Source organism: Cibotium barometz, chromosome 55 (assembly GCF_041138505.1).
Source record: "Cibotium barometz isolate CiBa-2024 chromosome 55, ASM4113850v1, whole genome shotgun sequence".
Classification (NCBI taxonomy): domain Eukaryota; kingdom Viridiplantae; phylum Streptophyta; class Polypodiopsida; order Cyatheales; family Cibotiaceae; genus Cibotium; species Cibotium barometz.
In genome coordinates, this window is record NC_141100.1 from 16,837,558 (window position 1) to 16,860,835 (window position 23,278).

Genomic DNA, 23,278 nt, shown 5'->3' on the forward strand with positions numbered 1-23,278 from the left:
TCAGTGTTCACAGAAAAACAACGAAAACATTTTTCTCAAACACGTCCTTAAACTTGCACTTTCAAAGAGAACTTAAAATATACAAATTTTTCAAATTTGACAAAAATAAAGTTTATAAGAATGCAGGCTCACATCATTGGGCATTAGTTTATGTGACCTAAACGAGGATTATATGTGTGTGTGTGTGTGTGTGTGTGTGTGTGTGTGTGTGTGTGTGTGTGTGTGTGTGTGTGTGAAAACCTAGACATCCTTGCCATACATGTTGAATGCATGGGCACTAGTAACACATATCGAGAGTCATGAAAATACCATAGAGATAAATAAGACACCAAAGAAAGAAGTAGAGGACCAAAACGGAAAGTAGTTCTCAACACTCTGTGTCTATCTCTCATCTTCTTCAAAATTACTACTCATGCCACACAGTGTTTTAATTAGCCACACAGTGTTTTAATTAGCCACAAGGAGAAAGGTGGCAGTGTAAATGCCATGGACAAACATGCAGACCAAGAGATCTTATGAGGGAGGAGGGGACCTTGGGATTCATCCTTAGTAGCCCATTAATACACTATATTAATGAAAGTGATAATTCTAGCACAACCAATTCACAAACCTATGATTCAGAGGCTTGTGTATCGGTTAGGCTAGAATTATCACTTGATGAGCATGTTCATTCCTTTCATTAACTTCCAAATAATTCAATAAACTACTTAAATGTCTAGACCATGTAAAATGAGCAGTTTTTGTAATCATTGGGATCATTTTGGTAGTAAAACTAGCTATCCATTTGGCTACATGGAATATTATTTCTCCTTATTCTTCAGATTGCTACACATTTGTCTCAAGCAAATTTATTGACATACCAACTTTTTAAAAAATTTGTGAGAGCTAGACATGCACTAATATAATGTATGTATATTAGTGCATGTATGCCACGTGATTGAATACATGTATCATGCTATCAATGATCCCCCTTTACCTTATCCAAAGGTGAGAACCAAAGGGAAATGAAGAAATCATTCACCCGTATGAGGAAGTAGTGGATCTTTTTTTCTAAGTAGTGGATTAATTTATTCACAACATCCATCTGCTACAATGAGCATGAATCAAATCCGTGGTGTTGCACTTACAAGGACACTAATTGTTTACCAACATTTGAGCTACACTATAAGCAAGGATGATTTTTGGTGGGCTTGGTCGCCCTTCGAAATGACGAGTTTAGTAGAAATAGTGCATGTTTTTCCACCTTTTATCTTTGGTTGTTTAACAGTCACGTGGAAGTAATTATAATGACCAAAATCCCCCCCCCCCCAAAAAAAAACGGACATGATGTCTATCAAAAAGCAACCCTAAATGTGAGGGGCATGAGGAGACTTTTCAGGTAATATTATTTCAATGAATTTTGGGATTTTGGAAAGTAATCATTCTCCAAAGATAGGCTGATGTAAAAGTGCCTAGAACTTTCATTTCTCTCACCTTCTATAACTTAACCCTATAGCACATTCATGCAAAAATATGCTCCCTAGCACATCTACATTATCCAAAAAAAACAAGAAAAACTACAAATTTATATTAATAATCTACAAAAAGCAAGAAAAACCACAAAGTTATATTAATAATCTACAAAAAGCAAACCATGAAGGTTGTCATTTGTTTTTGCTTAATCTCTATAGTTTCTAACAATGATGATACATTAGAAAGCGTTAATGTTCATGCAATTTTTTGATGTGAGGTATTGGCAAAGGCCCACCTTGTTAATCTCTCTATTGGCAAGTGTATTAGTGATAATTAGAAAGACCTCCTGCATTGATTGGTTTTCTAAAACCAGTTCTTGCTCTAATTAAAAACTCCCATCCTTCAATAATTCAATGGATTATTGTTATCACTAAACCCCATTCTACTGTCCCATTTGTGCCAACAATTAATTCATTGTTGTCAAGCTGGGAGATACATAATTAATTGTTTTATATCATTATTTTTAGTTTCCAGCCTTTATATTGCAGTGCTCCAAAGCATATTAATCACCACAAATATGGTGTGATGGTCACTAAACTCGGTGATGATCATTAGTAATCGATTAAAGCTCACCCTACATAATAAAGCAACAAAAGCGTTCCATTAAAATAATCATATTTCACTAATCAAGCTTTGTGTAAGCCAAGATTACTACAAAGATTACCTATTCACTAATCATATTTCTGTGCAAGCTAGTGTTACCACTAAAATTACACATAATTCACTAGCAACCGCTACATTAATTTACCCAAAAGAATAGTAAGAAATAAGCTTAATAATATATAATGGTGATTGAAGATTGTCTGGAAGGTGTTAATGCGTGAGATGACATAATTGACTAATCATAGTTGTGTTAAGACTTACAATGAATGCTTAGGGCATAATTTGAATGCATTAATAGAGCTTAAATGATACCCACAGAAGGCTAGCCGGAGTAGTTACCACCAGTTCATGCAAAGCGATTAGGTCAAAAGCAACATAAAAGATTAAGAGAGTCCTAGTATAAGCTAAGCATGTGAAAAAGGATTAAGAGAAACAACTACATTCATGGTCTATTCTTTGCAAGCTCTTATATATATATTTGTATATGTATATGTGTGTGTGTATATATATATAGCATATATGTATACATGTAATAGTATAAAAGATTAAGAGAGTCTTAGTATAAGCTAAGCTAAGCTAAGCTAGGATTAAGAGAAACAACTACGTTCATGGTCTCTGTTCTTTGCAAGCTCTTATATATATATATATATATATTAATTATATATATATATATGTATGTATGTATGTATGTATATGTGTGTGTATATATATATATATATAGCATATATATAGGAACTCAATGGAGTCTTCTTGGGCCCTTTAATTTGGACGTTTAGTGAAATGCTTAAAATGCTAATCCATCTTTGACCAAGCCTAGAGGCCTAGTCCTAAAAGCATATATTTGATTTTTCACAAAAACAAAGAAAAATGAAAAAAAGGAGATATTCTTAGATCTGGCCACCTAGGTGACTTTAAAGCTTTGTAATGGGCTGTCAGTCAGTTATCATAGCCTTCTCTACCTTTTCGAACTCCAAACATTCCAAAAATTCGTCACTTTCTTCCCCCCTTTTTTGTGTGTGCACCAGATCTCTTTCTCTCTCTACATTCTCTCTCTAAAATGCCCTGCACTCCTTCTCCATGGAAAAAAGCATCTTTCTCTACTCCAAAAGCCATAGCTAGCATATCTATACTCCTAAATGAGCCTTCTCTCTCCAAACCCACAGTAGTAGCCAAGGAAGAAGCTTACCATGAGCATTCTCTCTACAATACTTGGTCCTCTCTCCATAGCTAGCAGATCTGTACTCCTAAATGAGCCTTCTCTCTCCAAACCCACAGTAGTAGCCATGGCTTGCAAGGAAGAAGCTTACCAGGAGCATTCTCTCTACAATACTTGGTCCTCTCTCCAAACCCACAGTAGTAGCCATGACTTGCACAGAAGAACCTTTTCATGATGTATTCTCTCTCTATATTGCTTAGCAGCCATAGCTTGCACTAAAGAAGCTTCCCATGATGCATTGTCTCCTTTGCATTTCCTTCTCACCATTGCCAACCCTCTTTATGTTTCTTTGGCTCCCTTTGTGGCTTCTTTCTCTATCCACAATGCAGCTCTAGAGAAGCAACCCTCATGTAAGATTCCTCCCCAGCCTCTCAAGATGTCCAGCATCTTCCCGTGTAATCAAATCCCTCTTCACAAATATAAAAGATCTTATTTCTAAGTGTTTTAGCCTAGAGAGATAAAATTATTCTAGAGAGAGAATATTTAGATTATGAATATTTTTGGATAGAAAAATAACTCATCTTATTAAAATAAGTTCCCCTGAAACAAAAATTCAAAAAGAATTTTCCAATGTACAATTGGAATTAATTGGAAATGGGTATAAAGGACCTTAGTCTAAGGGTCTAGATTTTCAGAAATTTTTGGATTATGGTCCAATTAAGGTTCCTATGGGCCAATAGCATCAATCCATGTGTAGGGAGGAGATAAATCCAATTTGTAAAAGAAGATACCCAAAAATGAGTAAATGCTCACATAAGATGAAGAGTTGAAAATGTACAAGGTTTATTAGTAAAAAACTATGAGCAATATTAAAAATATGAGATATTTTGGGTCTAATGATTCCATTTTGACACATATGTAAGGAAAGGGAATTCTTTAAAGGAGGTGCATATTTCACATGCTTGAATGAGTTTTAAACTCATAAAAATTGAGATATTTCATCTCTCCTCTCTCCTCATACAAGTCTAGTTCCAAAAAGTTAGCTTAACTGACCCAAAAATGGTCAAAAATTGACCAAACTGATTTAGAAAATTCTAGAATCAGTTTGTTTGGTTAGGAGCCCAATTTTTCCTATAAATAGAAGCCTCCCCCTTGTTGAAAAAATATATAGTGTTTATGCATTGTTACTCTACTCCACCTAAGCCAAGAACTGTGAATTCATTAATAATTCATTAGTTTTTGGCACTTCCCTCTTCTTCAATCCCCATTGGTGGCTCCATCAATATACTTAACCAATTGATTGGTTGGGGGCCTCTACCGTGAACAAAGAATCAAGTAATTTGTAAGGTAAATGGTGAATTTTGATTCTTTTCTATAATTTCTCAATGTTTCTCTCTTCTCAACCCCTCTCAAGCTTGAGAAGCTTAATTGGAATGGTTTTTTTGAATGCTATTGAAGTTAATTGATGAATGGTAGTGAAGAGTTACATAATTTGATGAATGCTATTGAAGAAAATTGATTAATAATAGTTAAGAATTACATAAATTTCCATTTATGCTTAATTCTAATGGTTTTTATGTAATTTCTCTCTCTCACTCAAAAAATGGTCATACTCATGACCCATTCTCAATCCAAATGAAGCTTTTCATAAAGCTTTTGTTTAATCCAAGATTAATCTATGCTTGAGGCTAAATTAATGGTTTTTTTTCTATGCTTTTAGTTTATGTATTTCATGAATATTGATGATTCAATACATTATGGATTAATGATACAATTAGGGATCATTCTATTTATTTCCTTAATGATAAGCTTTATCCCTTAGAAAATTTGAGATTTATCAGTCATAGCAGTGGAGCTATGGCAAAATTTTTATAAAAATTATGCATAAAATAATTTCTTTCAAAGCATGAAAAGAGGACTTCCTACCATATTCTAGGAATTATCATCCTAGATTAATTGAAAGATATTCATTGTAATCATAGAGAAATTGATTTTTATATTATGCATAATTGACTTTCATGCATAGAGGTATGCATAAAAGATTATTATTTTAACATAAAAGTGTTACTTTTATCATATTTGGATTTCATGCATAGAGGTATGCATAAAAGATTATTATTTTAACATAAAAGTGTTACTTTTATCATTTTTAATTTTCATTCATAGAAGTTATATGCATAAAGGATAATTTTTTTATATCAAAAGTGTTACTTTTATCATTTTTAATTTTCATGCATAGAAGTATGCATAAAGGATAACTTTTTTTATATCAAAAGTGTTACTTTTATCATTTTTAATTTTCATGCATAGAAGTATGCATAAAGGATAATTTTTTTATATCAAAAGTGTTACTTTTATCATTTTTAATTTTCATGCATATAAGTATGCATAAAGGATAATTTTTTTATATCAAAAGTGTTACTTTTATCATTTTTAATTTTCATGCATAGAAGTATGCATAAAGGATAATTTTTTTATTTCAAAAGTGTTACTTTTATCATTTTTAATTTTCATGCATAGAAGTATGCATAAAGGATAATTCTTTTTATATCAAAAGTGTTAGTTTTATCATTTTTAATTTTCATGCATAGAAGTATGCATAAAGGATAAATTTTTTATATTAAAAGTGTTACTTTTATCATTTTTAATTTTCATGCATAGAAGTATGCATAAAGGAAAAAAAATTTTATATCAAAAGTGTTACTTTTATCATTTTTAATTTTCATGCATAGAAGTATGCATAAAGGATAATTTTTTTATATCAAAAGTGTTACTTTTATCATTTTTAATTTTCATGCGTAGAAGTATGCATAAAGGATAATTTTTTTATATCAAAAGTGTTACTTTTATCATTTTTAATTTTCATGCATAGAAGTATGCATAAAGGATAATTTTTTTATATCAAAAGTGTTACTTTTATCATTTTTAATTTTCATGCATAGAAGTATGCATAAAGGATAATTTTTTTATATCAAAAGTGTTACTTTTATCATTTTTAATTTTCATGCATATAAGTATGCATAAAGGATAATTTTTTTATATCAAAAGTGTTACTTTTATCATTTTTAATTTTCATGCATAGAAGTATGCATAAAGGATAATTTTTTTATTTCAAAAGTGTTACTTTTATCATTTTTAATTTTCATGCATAGAAGTATGCATAAAGGATAATTCTTTTTATATCAAAAGTGTTAGTTTTATCATTTTTAATTTTCATGCATAGAAGTATGCATAAAGGATAAATTTTTTATATTAAAAGTGTTACTTTTATCATTTTTAATTTTCATGCATAGAAGTATGCATAAAGGAAAAAAAATTTTATATCAAAAGTGTTACTTTTATCATTTTTAATTTTCATGCATAGAAGTATGCATAAAGGATAATTTTTTTATATCAAAAGTGTTACTTTTATCATTTTTAATTTTCATGCGTAGAAGTATGCATAAAGGATAATTTTTTTATATCAAAAGTGTTACTTTTATCATTTTTAATTTTCATGCATAGAAGTATGCATAAAGGATAATTTTTTTATATCAAAAGTGTTACTTTTATCATTTTTAATTTTCATGCATAGAAGTATGCATAAAGGATAATTTTTTTATATCAAAAGTGTTACTTTTATCATATTTGATTTTAATGCATAGAAAAATGCATAAAGATAAATTTTAATCGGAGATCGACGTAAATGAATATTCCTCAAGAAATCCATGTTTTTGAAATCAGTAAACAAATATTCATTGAAAGAAATTTTAGAAAAAAAAAAGAGAAATTGAGATAGTACCTTCGAGAAAGATAATTTTAGGACCTAAACTCTGACTCAGACTATTGACCAAGACCTAGTTCCTTCGTCAGTTTCAATCAATGACGATGTACCAGTTCAGGAAAAATGTACCCAAATCACCCACCGAATCTGAAACTAAGTTAAGATTTGTGATTTTGATCTAAGGATCAAGTTAACAGAATTCGAGGAATTCTGTTTAGAATTGAGAACTGGATCTAGAAGTAATGAGATACGGATTTAAGATATACTCATGGTATTCAAACAAAATCAAAACTGTAAACTTGCATAGAAACCCTGCCTTCTTAAAAGACTGTCTTACGCCAGAATGTTGGAGGGAGCATTTGGCATATATGTTTATCTAAGGGAAGTTCGGTTGCAACAACTGGCGGGGAGTGTTCGAGGGATAGCTCACGCGGCAAGGCTTGCCGAGGTCTTGACCAGCCTCGGTATGGTTAAAATGGTGCGCTTCCGATACGATGGACGAGGGCCGACGAAGCGGTCCCTGAGTGAAGTGCCAGGACACCTAAGGAGGATCCTGGAGGGTTCTGACCAGGAGATGCACGGGCTTGCGGTACCGAGGACATCCATGCGTATGTCGAGGAAGATTTTATATGATGGACCTATGTTTTTTGTAATCTGTCTCATTGGATCTCGTTGTTGACTCGCTGGTCTCAACGGAGAGTCGTATGACATGTATAACCCGTAAATTGTTTATCAAGGATTGTTTTTATTAAAGTTTAATCAAGAGGAGTGTGTGCGTATCTGTTTTCTAAAGCTAAAGTTAAGAAAGGCATTTCAATTATGGGTGGGTGAGTACTTGTTTGGTTCCACCGATTCCAGTGGTAGGGTGGTGGCTAACCCATGGGCCGGATGGGGTTAGGCTGGAATCAGTGGAGTTTTAATAATCAAACTGAAAAATATTAGAATTACGCTAAGATTTGAATAGTTAGACAATTCCCTGATAAATTTTTCAAATAAGTGGATCAACGGCTGTGCCTGACCTTGATCAGGAAAAAAGCGTTGAATTTACTAAAATGATCAAATTATATTAGTGATAGTTTCCTTCTATCTAATAATTCAGTAGAAGGATAGCGTAGAATTGTTCACGTTAGAAAAATTTTTATTTAAAAAAAAATCATAAAGGTGGAATCGTCCCTGCTTTCCGGGCATGGGAATTTTTCCCGGTTTCCTTTTTTTGGAGTGACCACCAGCTTAGTCTCGTGCCCGGACATTCAAGGGCGAGGCCCCGAGTGAGAAACCCTGCCTCACGCGGAGGGGCAGAGGGATCTTACACCTCATCTCCATTCTTCCCATTATTTTTTGATACCATATCCTGCTCCTTCCACTCCTATTCAACCCAAGCTTACAAGCCTACTTTCTTGTAGATGGCACTACAAGACATCACCAATAAGCCTTCTAAGATCCGCCTTCAGGTTGATTTGGAGACAGAATTCGCAACCCTACGCAGTAGGCATGTTGCACCCAATATTTCATACGATCAGCTTCGAATGCAAGGAGCAAAGGCCATTGATCTTTGGATTGATGGAAATCTTTATCCACCAGATCCAATATCTGGTGCCCCTACACCATTCAAAGCATTACAAGTTTTTTGAAGTTTGTTGGTGATGGTTTCAATGGGCTTCTTGGCTATTGTAGGAGATTACACATGTTGTGGCTAGATGAGGCAGCTGGAAAGAGGCAAACACAATTTGCCTTCGACCAGCTTCAAGCGGCATCGACTAAGCAGATCAATAGTTTGATGCAGAGGATTAAAGAGCTCTCAGAGGAGCTTGAGGTGCAGAAGAATAATTTAGTAGATCGTGTGCACACAATAAATCAATTTATCGATAATTATGTTTGTCTTCAACACTCCACTCGTAATCTTCGGCATCGTGTTCACCATTTCACTCACCTTCCCATTGGATATCACGCAAGGCAAAGAAAACGTAAAGCTGTTGGGTTACTTTCTAAGACAGCAGGCGCATGCAAGAGGCATAAACAAACAACCAAGTAAAAAATTTTGTAGGAATTATAGCAACTTTGAAAAGCAATTAATGAATAAAGCATCTCTCATGGGTGACTCTTGCGATTGTAGGGCATGTGCAACAGCTATACTAGGATGTAACAATGCTGAGGACAATGTTAATGTCTCCCTTCTTCAGCATGTCCTTCAGGAGAAGGATATCATGGAAATGATAACAGGTTCTGGTAATGATAAGCTGCGGGAGACCCTTCGTCAACATTTCTTGAAGGAAATCAAAGAAATTGTCACACCCAAAGAGATGCTTGATATATGTGACTTAGCAGGTATTAGCCAGAAAGGTTACAGAGTAATGTACAGGTCAATCACTTTAGGGTTGTGAGCAAAGGGAGTTACGCAATCCTTGCTTCCAACACTTTATAGCTTACATATGGCAAAGAAGTGTGCTAATGGTGATATTGCATCCATGTTTAATGGGTACAAGTGGGTGGAGGATATTATGCCAATGCCAACAAACAAACCCTTTGAATACAATGCATATAACAATGTCTACATTGACATGGAAGTGCTACAAAAAGCAATGATTCAGTACTATGGCCTCACACTTGAAGAGACAGGTGGAAATGCTGTGTTTGTCTTGAAGCTGGAAAGTGGTTAAAGGTCAAAGACTGGAGCGTGTTAGTTTAACCTTGATGAGCCGAGCACTTAGAGGAAAGCCTTTAGAGACCCAAGAGTTGGATGCAACTCAAGACAGCAATAATAGGGGTCAAGGGCATAAGCAAGACTACTACGGCATTCAATCAGAGAAGAACATCTGGTGGCAAGCAGCATGGGTCCTCCCAAAAGAGAACCATGATACCTTGAGGTGGTATTTTGAACGGTCTAGCATTCAACATGTCGTCTCTTGTCAAGTCAATGGTCAAAAGCTTGATGTTCCCGGGATAGGCTGCTTTAACGTTGGGTGGCGATCTAAAAACCTTAAAGTGTATGTTGGGTTGTAAAACAGGTGCGAATACTATATTCTCATGTGTTTACTGTTGTCATTCCAAGACAGCAGTAGACTCAAGAGTAAAAGGGAAACAACCTAGCTGGCAAAAGTCAAAAACAGGTGGGTGCAAAAAAAGCAATCGTTTTTGATGCTGAACAGAGGAAAGGATCAAAGGTATGGCATAATGGCATATTAAGTTGTGACCAGAGCAAGCCACCTAGTCGTGACCAAGAGGACAATGCTTGGAACCCAATCTTGGACATTCCACTATGTCAAGTGCATGTGTGCACATTACATGCAAGACTCAGGATTTTGGATAAGCTATTGATGCTCCACATAAACTATGTCTGGAACATGGAGCCCGAAGATCGACGAGAAGAGTCAATACGTGCACTAGAGGGTGTACTTTCCTCTATTGGATTACATGCTAGAGCAGTGGTCTTGACAAGACACTTGCTATCAAACCACTTGGGTTCTCATAGCCACACTAACTTTGAAATTTGGAAGAACATATGTGATGTTACAACATATCGAGGAAATGATGCCAGGCTTGGCCTAAAACGTGCACGTGTATGGGAGGTGTGTGATAAAATGGTCGATCTTCTAGAGCGACCTCACTTGGATGACCATGGTATTGAGGCACTTAAACAAGCCACTTGTAGATTTACAGAAGAAATGGTCTAGGCATGGGGAGAAACACACATTACTCACTACATGGTAATGTTATATTTCTTGTGTCCTTGTAGTATGTTCTTCATACTGTTTGTTGACTTTTTGTAATTTTCTATGCAGCATATATTGTATGCACATGGGCCATACTTTCTCGATAGATATGGCTCTTTAGCACTTTGGAGCAATCAAGGCATGGAGAAATCACATTACCAAGCAAAGGCCGTGTATTTTAAGGGCACTCGCCATGGTGGTGGCAAAGTCAAGAGTAATGCGCTCCATGAAATGTTCAACTGGTTCTATCGCATTCTGGTTGGCAAAAAAAGGCAGAAATCTCGCGGTAATTTGTCTCTTAGGCGTCAAATAATGAAAACTATTAATGCAAGAAGAATCGAAGGTTACAATAGATCAAATGCTAGGGAGAGACTACGGCAGTGGGTAGCAAGCAAGCGTTGGTGTGGTTCCTCATGGGCTTAAACTCTCTGATTATAATCTTTTTGTGTTTTTAAATTTTCTAAAAGTTTTAAAAAAATATATTTATAGACATATTTAAGTCATTTTTCATTTATAACCACCACATTTCAATTTCTTCTTTGTGCTCTACTCTCTCTTATCCTCCCACTATCTCTCGCACACGTACATACCTAGGCCATGCCAGAAGAACAGGAGCAAGACGAGCGGTTTTTTGATCAACTCGGCCCACTACCTGCTATAGCAAAAAGGACAAATCTACCTATAGTAACAGAGCAAGAGGCAAAGGAGATGAGAGAAGAAGAGCGCAGGAAGGAGGCCGAAGAAGCGCAACGCAGGAAGGAAGCTGAAGAAGCAGAGCCTAGTAGAGAAGCGGAAGAAGAGCGGCATCGAAAAGAAGCCGAGGAAGGTCAAGAGCAACCACCCGAGATTGTTATTGAGGCCGACACCCTAGAATAGCTAGAGGTTATCTTACAGAATAGGGAGGTCGAGCTCTTGTCCTATGGCATCACGAAAGATACCATTGACAAAGAGTTTGCTCTTGTGAGGGTGGCTTGGGAGAAAGAAATGCAAAAGAGACAGCAGCCCAAAGAGGACGCAAGGAAGGCACGCCAAGCACATCCACAAGCAACCACAACATCCAGACGTCCAGTCAAGACATGTGGCAAAAGAATGGAGGGCAAGTTTCGAGACCAGCTAGAAGAGGAAGAGCGTGCACAAAAGAAAAAGAAGTTCAGGTCTGAACGACCACCGTGGGAGAATCAAAGGCCACCACTGCCTCCACCGGTTACAAAGAAGAAGAGAAAATGGAGGCCAGGGACAGTCGCGCTATGAGAGATTAGGAAATATCAGAAAAGAATAGATCTTCTCATCCCCAAGGCACCATTCTCTCGAGTGGTGAGAGAAATAATGGAAAAATTTACTGACAGGGTTGACCGCATACAGAGCACAGCTCTTGAAGCTCTTCAAGAAGCTGCTGAAGATATTGTAGTTTTCGTTTTTGAAGACTCAGTGCTGGCTATGGTACATGCCAAGAGAGTCACTATGAAGCCTGTAGATATGGCCCTAGCCCTACGCCTATGTTTAGAGCATAGCCTTCTACCTCAATAGGCTAACCCACTTTGTAATTCTCCCTACAAACTTTTGTAATGTTCCCAAAATCCTTTGTAGCATTTTCAAACATTAATGGAAGCTTTTTGAGTTGTGTTAAATTCTTTGTTGAGTCCAATTTTTTTTGTATGCTCAGTGCCAATGAACATTTCATTAAAAAAAATATAAAAGTACTATACACACAGGAAAAAACACACACAAACACACACACACACACACACATATATATATACACACACACACATATATATATATACACACATATATATATATATACACACACACACATATATATATATATATACACACACACACACATATATATATATATATATATATATACACACATATATATATATAAATACACACACACACACACGCATATATATATATATTTATATATACAAAAAAGGTAGAGTCTATAAAGTCACCTAGAGACCCTTATTGAGGGCCTTATGAGCCTCACAAGACCAAAAAAATCCAAAAAAAAATGCCTTGTGCGCTACGGCGCGGTAATCGCCAGTTTGACCAGGTCAAAATACAAATTTTCGTGCCGTAGCGCACATGACATTTTTTTTTTTGATTTTTTTGGTCTTGTGAGGCTCATAAGGCCCTTTAGGTACCCTAATAGCCCCAAAATCTTATATATTTATATAAGATATTATATATATATATATATATATCTTATAATAGCCCCAAAATCTTATAATATCTTATGCCTTATATATATATATATATATATATATATCCTATATATCTTTTATATATATATATATATATCTTTTAATAGCCCCAAAATCTTTTATATATATATAGGTACACACACACACACACACACACACACACACACATATATATATGCGCACACACACACACACACATATATAAATATGTATATATATATACATATATGTACATATATATACATATATGTGAGTGTGTATACATCTATAAATACAACATTTTTTTGTACCGCTCTAACCCAATCTCGAATACTTTTTTTAATCACGATCACATTTAAAATGAATCCTACACAATATTTTCTATTATTAACACATGAACAAAAGCTTGAAATTGCGAGGCTTGAAATGGTATATCACAAGTACGCCAGGAAAAATCACAACTTACAATGCACAACAAAAAAATTTTATTAAACTTGGAAGAGAAGTTTGCATTACATCTTTTTAATAAGCTCTTGGAAGAGCTCAGGAGAGAGAGTTCTAGAGGCTGGTTTCTGGCCTAAGCTTTGGAATATATCACTCGGCTCATTGATTCCTTGAGCCTGAGAAAGGGCACAATGGCTTAAAACTGAGCCGGGATGCTTGCCCGTAAAGCAATACAAGGTAGCTTCCCTAGCTACCAAAATACATTTATTTATGTTTGAGGCTAAGGGATTCTCCGACAAGACTGCACTAATAAGTGCTTTACATTTTAGGAGCTCGGCATAGGCGATCTCTGAATAGTCTAAATGAAAAACCCGCACTATGTCGGCTCTGAGGGCAGGTATGTAGTGCCAAATAGATGCATCTCGACCCTCTGACTTTGGCCGCGTTCCTCCTACGTGCATAGCAAACTTGTTCCACTTCAAAAGCAGTCTATCAACATGTCAATATAGAAGTTAGGAAGCGTGAAATGATACAACTAAAAATAATTTGCTTTACAACTAAGAAGTTAGGACATACCTTAGTTGCATCGTCACTTGCAACTAGTTGCTCATTTGTCAAGTTTATGCTTCCTTGGTCTTGAGCATCGATCAAGGGCATGTGTGGTTCAAAGGCAGCTACGCTCTCATAGAATTGCACATCTTGCTTTATTTCAACGAGCGCTTTGGCCACTACATCTTCCAAGGAACTGCTACCAATATCATATGCAAGCGCTTTTGTGAGGTTGTCATCTTCAAAAGAGATTTTCACTTTCCCTTTGTCTTGACCCCCAGCATTCACGGAAATAAGAGACAGTGCCTCATCCTTGCTAAACCCGAGTGTCTTGGCAATGTCATCCAGAAACAAAAATTCTTTCCCATCAATAATGAGAATTGGATGCAAAGACATGACAACAAGGTCTGGGACCTCCTCAAGTACTTCATCGCCCTCTAGAACTAGGTCCGAAACCTCCTCGGGGACATTCTCTTGTAGAGCCACCAATGCCATTGAGGCCTCCCATTGTTCTATAACATTCTCTTCCTCAGCATGGGCCTCTTGGACCTGCTCCATTAGCTTTGCTTTGCCCTTTTCTTTTTCCTTGCCACTTTCTTTCGCCACACCCTCTTGTAACAGAAGGACCAAAACCATGTCCCAGCTCATGAAAGAAGTGCCGATGTTGCCCATTTGTAGATCCAAGAGCAAGTATTCCTCCTCATTCCTGTAGTCCTTTTCTGTGAGGGATTTTAAAAACCTTGATAGGCGGAATCTAAAATTCTTGTCTTCCCTGATTGATGAGGTCAATCGGAACCCATAGGCCCTCATCACCCTCAAACATGATGGAGTACGTGCTGATGTGTTGATCCATATACTCAATGACATCTGTAAAAGCATCCGCGTATAGATGCATTGTTGCACGCACATCAATTGCTCCCTCAAACATAGGGACAATCTCGTCAACCCTATGAAGTAGCTCAAGCTTTCCTAGCTGTGCAATAAGTGCGTCAAGTAGAGGTGCCATGAATATGAGTGATTGCAAGAAATAGAGAGTGTGTGATACAGAAAGGTGTGCGAAATTGAGAGCAAGTGTTAGGAGAGAACGATAATTGTCAATTGATGAAAATGAGTAAAGTATCGTTTATAAATGGGTGACCTTGTTATAAAATTTTTAAAAACTTTTCAAATTTTTAAGTACCAAATTTTTTTTAAAAAATGGTATGCGAAAGCAAGAACGTATCCTTCCATCACAAGGTCATTTCTAATTTACTAGTGGCTCAAGCCACAGATGCTTGTGTGACCAACCTTACACTATCATAAAAAAATAAAACTTACACAAGACAATTGAAAAACCTTAATAAGACAGTGAGGCAAAAAATTTGAAATTGTATTTACTTTAATCCAAGATTACATATCCAGTGGTTGTTTGATAGCTACATAGCCAGGGAATGTAATTTCTCTACAAAGAAGAGATCGTTCCTGCCTTTTGCGCACTACTCTACCATTGATTATCAAAGCAAAATCACCACTCAGTGAGAATAGAAATAAGTAGTCACGTAAGTTGGCAAGGGACCAGTCATCATTCACAGCAGCAACATCTTCTACATCCCCACCTTGCATGGATATATGTAGCACACCCTGTTCTGTAGAGGTTGTGTCAGAGTCTAACGCCTCCAATTCTCCATTTGTAAGCTTCCATCGCCTGAAAGGAAACGCAATGGACAACTGTTGCTTGGCAATATGGTAGCGCATCACTTCTCAACTACTATTACTCCGCATCTGATGGTGTCTCCATTGTGTTGAACAACTTTTTTATCCCATGCAGGTGATAAGAAACAAGTGAGAGCTCTCTCCCCCTTTGCAATCCATAAAGTTGGGGTGCGATGTGTGTCACTTGTACGAAACAGGTACACAAAGAGGTGTAGAGGTATGAAGCAGGTTATGGTTGCTTTGTGAGATCCATATGTGCACTTCATAGCATTATGCACCTTGCTTTCGATCTGCAAACAAGCCATGGCCACTGAAGCATTGTCTGGAATTGGCCATTCAATAGATGTGAGAGTTGGTGTAAGTTCTGGAACTAATTTTCCAGTACCATTTGCTGTCGTGGGAACCACATATGTATCCTCATAGAAGAATATGTTTCGTGCAAGAAGTTGTGCAGCTGGACACCCTCCAAAGATTAAACTACCAAGCTCCACATGGTATGCTTCAAAGGTTCCTGAAATTGCCTCCATAGGCTCCCACTCCTATAGTTTGAGGGAAAAATATCTACGCAGAGGAACCCAAGAACAATCAAAGCAGTGCTCAGTATACCATTATTAGCACACAATTGATTTAAAAACAAGAATATAAAGTGATGAAATGACTTACAATTTGCAGGAAATCGTTGACGTTGGTCATGGTCTGCTAGTGTCAGCTCTGTTGCCTTGTAAACATGTTGGACCTTGGCTAGATTTTTTCCATCACGATCTTGTTTGAGCTCCAATATCCGCCCTTTCCAATGGTGACTTTGTATATCAACATATCGCTTTGACACCTTGTGGGTTCCTCTTGTACTAGGCTGCATCGTAATCCAATTCCACTTCTCGTACTGTTTGATGTTCCAGTGCCCATCCTCATCTTGACCACTGCTACAAGAGAGAGATTGAATACTGATCGGAGGCCTTGGAGCTTTAGAAGAAGACATCAGATGTATATATTAGGGAGATTATAAACCTTGATGGCAAAGGAAAATAGAATGGTGAGGAAAAAACTTAGACTAGGGAGATGTACATAAGAGAAGGAGTTGTAGAGCAAGTTCCAAGGGCTTGGCTGTGCTATTACTGCACTTTGAAAGAGGATATTAGAGGGGGTGAGAGGAGACAATGAGTAAGATTATGAGAGCCAAAGCATTTGCAACTCAAGCTTCCATAGCTTGGCTCTGCTGTTACACTCTATAAAAGGAGGTTGGACAAGGTAGAAGGATGAAGTAAGGAAATGTAAGTGAGGATCAAACTTCCATAGCTTTTGAGAGGAGGTTGCAGATCAAGCTTCCATAGCTAAGCTCTGCTGTTACACTCTGTAAAAAGGAGGTTAGACAAGGTAGAAGGATGAAGTAAGGAAATGTAAGTGAGGATCAAACTTCCATAGCTTCTGAGAGGAGGTTGCAGATCAAGCTTCCATAGCTATAGATCTGGTTTCTGAGTGAAGAGAGAGGTAGATAGCTAAAAGAAGTAGTCTAGAGAGTGAAAAACGCCCTGCTATGAGAAAGGGGGAAGAGAGAGCGTTTTGGAGGGAACATGGGAGAGAGGGATAGTGAAAAGTGAAGGGGAATGTGCATTGAATGCAAGATAATGATGGGAGCTCGTTTTTGGGCCTCTATCACTTTAGAGACCTTACTTAATGATGGCTGCAGCTATCCTTTTCTATAAAAAATAGAGGAAAAATTCATATACGTATAAATTTTTTGAGTTTTAGGTGATTTTAAAAATTAAAAAAGAGCCTATTTAGCCTATTATTCTAAGTTTGACCACTACCTTCTAGGCTCTTACAAACCATTGGTTTCAGTCCACATGTAATCTCCCTATTTGTCTATTTCTTAATCACCTCCATTAGGCAATGGCAAATTAAAGGGCCCAAAAAGACTCCATTGAGTTCCTAATGATCGGAGCGAAGGTCTCATTGAAGTCGACTCTAGGGCGTTGAGCATAACCCTTGGCAACCAACCTCACCTTGTGCTTTTCCAAGCTACCATCAGCTCAGAAATTTGATTTGAAGATCCAATGCACACCAATAACCTTACATTGCAGTGGCCTAGGCACCAAAATCCAAGTGTCATTACGTTCAATAGCATCTAGCTCTACCTGCATAGCACGACGCCAAGGCTCAAGTGAACGAGCCTTGCCTACAGAAGTGGGATCAAAAGGACAATGAATAATAGATGACATAAGACCATAGTTCACAAACATGTTGCCCTCATGAATTTATTTCCATGAAACTCTGGAAGATCACGTGAGAGAACCAGGTGGAGGAGTAGAAGGAAGCTCACGTTGTGTGGCTAAAAATAGAGGCTGATAATGTGTACATACGTGTGCATGGCGTGTGTGAAGGTTTTACTTTTGAGGGCGTTGCCAGGTGTACAGGGTGGACGGTATTGGCTTTGAGCTTGTTTGCAGGCCTGTTGGGTGAGAGGTCAGATGATGGAGATGATGTCCGCTGCTCGGATGTCTGGATATGTGTATGCGTCTCCAAGGATAAGCGGTCGGGCACTCGCGGTTGAAATAGAAGTTGTATGGAAGGCACGGGCAATTAGAAAAGAGGGGCCAAGGTTGCCTTTGCTTGGGTGTGAAAAGGAAAAACATGGTGGCCTTTTTTTTCAAAAATAAAGTAAATAAAAATGATGAATAATGCGGCCTTCTGGAAAGGTGGCGTGGAGATTTGAGCTGCCGCCAGCAAGGTGCTTCTGGAAGCTGGCCAGCGCAGCAATGGAAACGTGGAGTAGCCGTCAGAAAGTGGGGGAGACAAGAGGTCGGCGGCCTGTGTGTTTTGTGTGTGGCGCTGCAGATAGGCGTAGCTGCAAGGGAGAGCCCAAAAAGTGGAAGGCGCAGAGTAAAGAGGGATTCGGGCGCTCTCTGGTGAGTGCACAGAGGCTGGCAACAGACGTTGAGGTGAGTGGAGTACGCTGTGGCGGTGTGATTGCGCAGACCCAGAGAGTGGGAAAAGTGTTGCTACCTTGGATTCGGGGAGGGCTCTTGGGCGCTACAGGAGGTGTTTCGGAGAAGGGCACAGCTGAGGGTATAAAAGGCCTTGTATGTAAGAGACGACGGGGAGAAGGGCCTCGTGTGTGTTTTTGTGGGCTAGCTGCCGCAGGCGCAGCTTAGGTTTGAAGGGAGATTCTCTGGGGGCTTCTGGTGATGCGCAGGTGAGGAGCGCAGTGTGGCGCTGCAGCAGATAGGTGTAGCTGCAAGACCAGAGCCCAAGAAGTGTTCGCGAGTGATTCTGCTGGAGACCACCGTGGGCACCGAGCAGAGAAGGAGCCGTTGGAGTGGGCTGGTTGGCAACTGGCGCAACTGCTAGTTGTGGACGCCTTGGTGACGGGCTGGAGTGGGCTGACGGGCTGCAACAGGGTAGGTGGTGAAGTGTAAGAAGGCAATGGGCTGGTGGACAGCGTGAGTGGAGGATCGTCCTTGTGAAGTGTAAGGGTTTGAAGTGGCTGGCTGGTAGCTGAAGCAAAGAGACAGGAATAAAGCCTGATAGTGCAAAGGGATTGCTCGTGTGATTGGGTCTTGCTTTGAGGACTGGCAGTGTGTTGTGTGTGTGGTTGGTAGCGAGAAGAGAGAGCAGAGTGAAGGAGAAGAAAGTGAGCTGGTGGCATAGTAGAGAAACCTTCAGTTGAGGTGCAGTACAGAGAAGGAAAGAGGTCAGCTGCTGCAGAGAAGCAAGAGAGCGAAGGGATTTTGGAGCGACCAGGAGCTGGAGCGGGCTGATTGCGAGCGGGTGCTTGGTGTAGCTGGTGTCTGGGATATTTTGGGATACCCACCTCTGTAAAGGTCAAGGTCTGTTCTGAAATATAAGTCCTGTTCATGCTCTTTGGTCTGGTGTTCTGGTGTGTTTGCATGCATGTGTGGAAGTGTGGCATGCTATAAGGGCGTAGACAGCTCTACCGCTTCCGTGCCCCCACATTCACATCCATATATCCACATCCACATCCACATGCACATCCATACTTCCACATCCACATCCACATTCACATCCATACATCCACATCTACATCCACATTCACATCCATACATCCACATCTACATCCACATTCACATTCATACATACACATCTACATGCATACATCCATTTTCACATTCATACATCCACACTCCCATTTCCACATTCACACATCCACGTTCACATTCATACATCCACATCCACATACATACATCCACGTCCGTATCTACATCCATGCATCCACATCCACATTCATTTGTCATACATCCATTTCCACATCCTCATTCATACATCCACATATTCCTTCACATCTATTCTTTTACATCACATCCATTCTCGCCCTATCACAACCCATATACATCTTATCCCATCACATACACTTCTTACCTCATCCCATACACATCTTATCACATCTTAATTTATCTTATCACATCCTAACTCATCTCATATACATCTTATCACATCTTATCACATCTCATACATCTCTTATCACATCCTATCACATCTCATACACATCTTATCACATCCTATCACATCTCATATGCATCTTATCATATCCTATCATTTCCCATATCTATTTATGGAATATAAGAGAATTCTTATATTTGATATAAGATTTCTTTACGCATCTATTTATGCATAAATTTCGTTTAAGGAGACTAACACTTTCGAAATAAAAATCAATCTTTTATGCATCTTTCTATGCATAAATTCATTTTAAATGAGAATGACACTTTGAATTAAAATTCAATCTTTTATGTATCTTCCTATGCATAAATTCAATTTAGATGAGAATGACACTTTTGAATTAAAAATCAATCTTTTATGCATCTTCTTATGCATAAATTTAATTTAGTAGGAATTACACTTTTAGGATAAAAGAATTTCTGTTATGCCTTGTTTGAATAAGAGTGGCCAACCAATCTTTGGAAAAGGGAAATGTCAAAAACTAGTGATTATTAATAAATTCACAGTTCTTGACTTGGGTGGATTAGAGTAATAGTGCATAAAACACTATTATTTTTCAACAAGGGGGAGGCTTCTATTTATAGGAAAAATTGAGCTCCTAACCAAACAAACTGATTCTAGAATTTTCCAAATCAGTTTGGTCAATTTTTGACCATTTTTAGGTCAGTTAAGCTAACTTTTTGGAACTAGACTTGAATTAGGAGAGAGGAGAGATGAAATATCTCAATTTTTGAAGATTTAAAACTCAATCAAGCATGTGAAGTAGGCGCCTCATTAAAGGGCCTCCACTTCCTTACATATGTGTCAAAAATGGAATCATTATACCCAAAATATCTCATATTTTTAATATTGCTCATAGTTTCTTACTAATAAACCTTGTACATATTCAACTCTTCATCTTATGTGAGCATTGAAGGGACTCCCCTTCCTTACATATGTGTCAAAATGGAATCATTATACCCAATATATCTCATATTTTTAATATTGCTCATAGTTTCTTACTAATAAACCTTGTACATAGCCAACTCTTCATCTTATGTGAGCATTTACTCATTTTTGGGTATCTTCTTTTACAAAATTGGATTTATCTCCTCCCCACACATGGATTGATCTTATTGGCCCATAGGAACCTTAATTGGACCATAATCCAAAATTTTCTGAAAATCTAGACCCTTAGGCTAAGGTCCTTTATACCCATTTCCAATTAATTCCAATTGCACATTGGAAAGTTCTTTTTGAATTTCTATTTCAAGGAAACTTATTTTAATAAGATGAGATATTTTTCTATCCAAAAATATTAAAAATCTGAATATTCTCTCTCTAGAATATTTTCTCTCTCTAGATTAAAACAGTTAGAAACAAGATCTGTTATATTTCTGAAGAGGGGATTGATTACAGGGGAAGATGCTGGACATTTTGAGAGGCTGGGGAGGAATCTTACATTCACTCCCACTTGAAAAACGCGAGATGTCCTCATCTCGCAAACTGGGGTAATTTCGCAAGATGCACGAATATGAGACTAAGAGAAAATTTAATTAAGATTAACCACCAAGAAAAGTCTCAAAGAGAGCAAGAGTCAAGACAAGAACAAATATTTCAACTTTATTCACTCTTGGAACATATACAGCAAGATAGAAGAACTTTTTACAATTCCATAAGCCCGTCCATCATATGGTCACAAAAGCAGCACTCACAAGCTGCACACGTATAAGGTAACTCATCTATGAGAATAATTCGGCCGGTTATTGTAGCACCTATCTCATTGGTATGAGGTGACCTATTAAAAGGACCTCTGAGAGGCAAGCCAAAAATGGGATAAAGGCATATCTTCTGATGAGGAAGAAGACACGCTAGTAAGAAGACCCGCTCAGAAAACCCAACATGCCTTGATCTCATCACGCAATAGTATCGGGGACCCAAACCCAAAGCTTCAATAACCATAGCCAAGCGGACATTGTTACGAAAGTGCTGCTGACCCCACGGTGTTACCCTAGTTATGTCTTGATAAGTCCGCCATTTGGTCTGAGCTACAAAAGTTCCCAAGTGAGGTAAAAGTGAGCGCTCATACAATTCTATAAAATCCTTCTTTATAGACTCGCTTGCATCTTGAAGGTGAGAAATCATCATGGATAAAACCAAGTCTTGCTGCTAAGCCATAAGAGAGATTAAGAAGAAAGGAGATCGATGGAAGTAAGATTACTGCGAGCGACAAGTAAGAGTTACGATTTATATAAAAGAAGGAACTAGCGTAACCTAGAAGCCAACGGGGTATCTTGCCACCACTAAAGTTTTACCATCTTTCCATGATTTTGGGTTTGGCACATATTTCTTTAGAAGGCTTACATGAAATACATTATGAACTTTGAGATGAGGAGGTAGAAGAAGCTCGTAGGCTAAGTCACCTACTTTCTTTGAAATCAGATATGGCCCACAATATCTGGGGATAACTTCTTATACTTCCCAAGAGATAAAGAACTTCTTTTGGGCCATACTCGAATGAAGACCATATCTACTTATTTGAATTCTCTGACAGTCCTCTTCTTATCTGTATACTGCTTCTGTCGATCCTGGGCAGCTTTTATATCTTTATGATTTGCCTGCATCTGCTGCTCCATGTCGTCAAGCATTTGTCTGGACATCTCGACCCTAATCAATGGGTCGGACCTAGTTAATGGAGTTAAGCAATCTTGTCCGAGACGGACCCTGATTAGGTTGGTATGAAGGAATTGGTCTCTGAATTTGGGGTTCTTGACTTCCCTGTGTCCTTGACATGGTAGGAGTCGGGCAGTCTTTTAACTGATGACCAAAACCTTGGCATCCAAAACACCGGTTCTCACTTCTGAACTCATCATTCTGAATCCTTAAAATAGGTGGGCTCCTGAGAAAGTATTCTGGGGAAAGGGTCTTCCTTTTTTAAACAGAATCTTTCTTTTATCTTAGAGAGGGAATAATTATAAGATCAGAAAGGGAGGTTCTTACTCCTGTATACCTCGAAGTCTGGGGAGAAATCTTACAATACATGTAATAGTATATATATATATATATATATCTACACACTATATAAAGTACAGCATTTATATAGTGCGTAGATATATTATTACACATTATGTATATACATTATATATATATACAGACACTTTGTAAAAGAAGATACCCAAAAATGAGTAAATGCTCACATAAGATGAAGAGTTGACTATGTACA